Genomic DNA, 5000 nt, shown 5'->3' with positions numbered 1-5000 from the left:
CCAACGTGATGATGATGATGACGATGATGACGATGATGACGATGATGACGATGATGACGATGACGATATTGAAGATAGTAAAGTTTTAGCATCGACATTAATCGTAATTTTAACACACGGAATCAGGACGATATCACGTTAGAAAATCGATACACGAACGGGACCGGACTCTGTCGTTTTCCGAAATCGATACGCGAACGCCCGAGTGACTATCCGCACCCCGAGGCCGGGCCGCACGATCTTTATTACGGACCGCTACCGTCTCGACGACGACGACGACGACGACGACGACGACGACGACGACACCTTTCTTTGTCTCAGTCGACATCGCGTATGAAAGAGTGCGATCGTCATCAGCACGAAATTTATGCATCGATACGCGAACGGGACCGGACTCTGTCGTTTTCAGAAATCGATACGCGAACGCATCGGCGGCTGGCTACGCGCAATCCGCGATCGGGTCGAACGATGATGATGATGATGATGATGATGATGATGATGATGATGATGATGATGACGACGACGATGACATCGAGATCAGGGTCAGATATAGATATGTAGATCGGTGGTATGCAATCGATACGCGAACGCTCTATCGCGCTACGCGGAGACGCATACAGTCGTTCCCGCATATACATGGGACTGGCGCGAGACGCGCCGGTCGGCCGAATAGAGTTCTCTCCGATGCTCTTCTGTTTTGTTTTGTTTGTTGGTGGTTGTGGAGTGTGGAGTGTGTTTTTTTGGTTGGTGGGGTGTGTGTGGTGTGGTGGTGTTAGTTTGTTTGCGGAGATTGCGTTTTTTTTAGATTTAGTTTTTTTTTTTTTTTTTTTATAAAAAAAAAAAAATTTAAAAATTATTCTTAGAAAACGCGCGCGAATCGAACAAAACTAATAACACCGATACACAAACAACGCGCGCCACCAACGAGAACGCCCGAAACTGAAACTTCTATAACCGACAAACGCACGAACGACACAGCGGCGGCGGAGGAGGGAAGAAAAAGGGGATCATCTCCCCACAACAACACACCGTAAACTGTGTCGGACGACGTCTCCGTTATGTAAGAGCGGAAGGCGTAAGAGAACGTCTCGTTTAATTAACGCGAACGGCGTTGGGCTCCCGAGTCGACTTCGGGGCGGCCCTTAACGCATCGCATCAACGAGCTCGTCGCGCGCTAGTCGCGCGACGGTCGATCATGATATATAAATCAAGGATTTCGGATCTCTCTAAAACCGGGCTGGAAATCGGTCATTGTTCGTTTTGCGAAACGATATTTTATAAAAGTGAAGATTTGTATGTGTCTCGTCAAAGAACGTTCCGATGAATCGGACGCGATGCCGCGTCCAAAGTAAATCTGGACGAACGCGAGGCGAGTGTTGAGATATACATTTTCCTCCGTGAACAGATAGAAAAACGAATTCATTTTGTTGTTGCGGTGTGGTGTTGTGTGTGTATTGTAATAAATACGCACGCACGCACGCACGCAAAAAGCTACCTAGGCACCGGCGCGTCACGGCGTTTCGAACGTCCGACGCGTCGCTTGTCACACGTCTATCATATCATCATCACCCTCATATCTCTCGTATGTGCGGTGTTGGTGTGTGTTAGCTCTAGCTAGCTCCCTGGTTGATCCTGCCAGTAGTTATATGCTTGTCTCAAAGATTAAGCCATGCATGTCTCAGTGCAAGCCGTATTAAGGCGATACCGCGAATGGCTCAATATATCAGTTTTGGTTCCTTAGATCTTACCTCGGTTACTTGGATAACTGTGGTAATTCTAGAGCTAATACATGCAATCAGAACTCTGACCAGTGATGGGATGAGTGCTTTTATTAGATCAAAACCAATCGACGGAGGGCCTCGCGTCCGAAGTCGTTAATTTTGATGAATCTGGATAACTTTTGCCGATCGCATGGTCCAGCACCGGCGACGCATCTTTCAAATGTCTGCCTTATCAACTTTCGATGGTAGTTTCTGCGACTACCATGGTTGTCACGGGTAACGGGGAATCAGGGTTCGATTCCGGAGAGGGAGCCTGAGAAACGGCTACCACATCCAAGGAAGGCAGCAGGCGCGCAAATTACCCACTCCCGGCACGGGGAGGTAGTGACGAAAAATAACGATACGGGACTCTTACGAGGCCTCGTAATCGGAATGAGTACACTTTAAATATTTTAACGAGGAACAATTGGAGGGCAAGTCTGGTGCCAGCAGCCGCGGTAACTCCAGCTCCAATAGCGTATACTAAAATTGTTGCGGTTAAAAAGCTCGTAGTTGCATTTGTGCGCCGCGCTGTCGGTGCACCGCATCCGCGGTGATACTGACACGTCTGCGGAGCATATCGTCGGTGAGCCGTCGGTAAAACGGCGGTTCAATATCAAAATCCTATCGCGGTGCTCTTCGGTGAGTGTCGAGATGGGCCGACAATTTTACTTTGAACAAATTAGAGTGCTCAAAGCGGGCTCAAAATGCTGCTTGAATATTTCGTGCATGGAATAATAGAATATGATCTCGGTTCTATTTTGTTGGTTTTCAGAACTCCGAGGTAATGATTAATAGGGATAACTGGGGGCATTCGTATTGCGACGTTAGAGGTGAAATTCTTGGATCGTCGCAAGACGAACATCAGCGAAAGCATTTGCCAAAGGTGTTTTCATCAATCAAGAACGAAAGTTAGAGGTTCGAAGGCGATTAGATACCGCCCTAGTTCTAACCGTAAATATGTCATCTAGCGATCCGCCGACGTTACTACGATGGCTCGGCGGGCAGCTTCCGGGAAACCAAAGATTTTGGACTCCGGGGGGAGTATGGTTGCAAAGCTGAAACTTAAAGGAATTGACGGAAGGGCACCACCAGGAGTGGAGCCTGCGGCTTAATTTGACTCAACACGGGAAATCTCACCAGGCCCGGACACCGGAAGGATTGACAGATTAACAGCTCTTTCTTGATTCGGTGGGTGGTGGTGCATGGCCGTTCTTAGTTGGTGGAGCGATTTGTCTGGTTAATTCCGGTAACGAACGAGACTCTAGCCTGCTAAATAGGCGTCGTCATTTAGGTGTGCGCCGCTCCGGTGGCGCAACTCACTGGCGACGTATTAAAATTCTTCTTAGAGGGACCGGCGGCTTCGAGCCGCACGAGATTGAGCAATAACAGGTCTGTGATGCCCTTAGATGTCCTGGGCCGCACGCGCGCTACACTGAAGGAATCAGCATGTTCTCCCTGGCCTAGAGGCCCGGGCAACCCGTTGAAACTCCTTCGTGCTGGGGATTGGGGTTTGCAATTATCCCCCATAAACGAGGAATTCCTAGTAAGCGCGAGTCATAAGCTCGCGTTGATTACGTCCCTGCCCTTTGTACACACCGCCCGTCGCTACTACCGATTGAATGATTTAGTGAGGTCTTCGGACCGACACGCGGTGGCTTCACGGCCGTCGGCGTTGCTGGGAAGTTGACCAAACTTGATCATTTAGAGGAAGTAAAAGTCGTAACAAGGTTTCCGTAGGGGAACCTGCGGAAGGATCATTAACGTGTGTGTATGTGTGCGAGACGCGTGATATGTTCACGAACGTTGTTGCGCCGCTGTTGCTGTTGTTGCTGTTGCGACGACGACGACGACGACGACGACGACGACGACGACTTCGTACATACCGTGTTTACACATATATATATGTAATACATCCATAATGATATATATATATACGACATATATACATATATATGTACGTACGCGCGCGCTGCTGTTCGTATCTAATGCGGACGAGCGCGCGCGCGTGTGCGTGCGTGTGTGTGTGCGTGTTTGTATATATGTATAAAAAATAAAATGTGAAATAATTGTCTCTAGCGTCTATTACGCCTAACGGCGCAGCGGCGACGGCGCCGTGGCGGTGGCCGGTGGCGGTGGTGGCATTCGTCGAAAGTGCTACCGCCGCCGCTGCCTCCGCCGCCGTCGAAGCGGCCGGGTGGCGGAAAAACGCCGAGAGACGAGCGCCGACCGGGGCATACCAAACGGAGCGTTCGAAGCGGTGAAAATCCCCACTGCCTAGCTCAGGCCCTTTATTGTCGGTTGGCGCTATACAAAACGAAATTTAAGCGGTTAGAAAGATGACAATGTCGTGCGTCACGCCAGCTCGTTGGGGGGTGCGCGGGTCGTCGTCGTTCATCATTCTAAAGGATTCGCGTCGGGGCGTTAAGCTTTTTCGGTGCCGTTTCTTTATGAACGCCTCGGCGCACATGAATTCGACCAACTTTCGACGTTAATACATAAAAACGGACAATCAAGTGGCCGACGGCGAGAGCCGTAGGCCGCTACCGTAAGTAATAACAACATTAAGAAAAAACCATTACCCTGGACGGTGGATCACTTGGCTCGCGGGTCGATGAAGAACGCAGTTAACTGCGCGTCATAGTGTGAACTGCAGGACACATTTGAACATCGACATTTCGAACGCACATTGCGGTCCGTGGAGAAATATCCAGGACCACTCCTGTCTGAGGGCCGGCTGTTAAAATATAAAAACCACACTGTTCGGTGTAGAACGCGCGCTACGTGCGCTCGCGCCGGTCGATGCGCGCGGCGGTGACGCGCGACGCGGCGGCGGCGGGTTGGTGGGGGGTGATGAACGAGCTCGCGGACGGTGCGATGGGACGATCTCTAATAAGAGTCTCTCGTCCGCGCCGCCGCGGCTCTCACTCTCTCTCTCTCACTATCCGCCGTCGCTGTCGTCGCGCTGCCGCTGCCGCACTACCGCGCGCGGGCGAGCGGGCGCGCGCTCTTTCGAACAATTGACGGTTTCCGTTGAACGTTCTTCGCGACGGACGACGGACGGCGGGGTGCTGCACCCCTCACGTCCGCGTACGCGCGGAGCGCGTTTACGGTCCGTTTAAATATATCGAATTGTATTGAATATGAAACGAGTGTGAAAAGATTACACGCATCGCTAAGACGCGAGTCTTCGTAGTGCGGTCTTCGTCCGAGCTCATCGGTTCGTGTATACGATATAAT

At 50.8% G+C, this 5000-nt stretch overlaps 2 non-coding genes across 2 annotated transcripts; both read left to right on the top strand.

Moving 5' to 3' along the window:
• The first annotated feature begins 1619 nt into the window (after positions 1-1619).
• On the top strand, positions 1620-3523 carry LOC137929128 (small subunit ribosomal RNA). The gene has a single exon (XR_011108702.1). It is a non-coding gene; the product is annotated as a small subunit ribosomal RNA (ribosomal RNA).
• Positions 3524-4339: 816 nt separating this feature from the next.
• Positions 4340-4496, top strand: LOC137929106 (5.8S ribosomal RNA). The gene has a single exon (XR_011108682.1). It is a non-coding gene; the product is annotated as a 5.8S ribosomal RNA (ribosomal RNA).
• The last annotated feature ends 504 nt before the right edge of the window (positions 4497-5000 follow it).

This window comes from Battus philenor, unplaced genomic scaffold (assembly GCF_028537555.1).
Source record: "Battus philenor isolate CCGP_79_NKW_IND1 unplaced genomic scaffold, ilBatPhil1.0.hap1 SCAF_42, whole genome shotgun sequence".
Lineage (NCBI taxonomy): Eukaryota > Metazoa > Arthropoda > Insecta > Lepidoptera > Papilionidae > Battus > Battus philenor.
The sequence above is the reverse complement of the archived record's forward strand: the minus strand, read 5'-3'. Positions and strand labels throughout refer to the sequence as shown.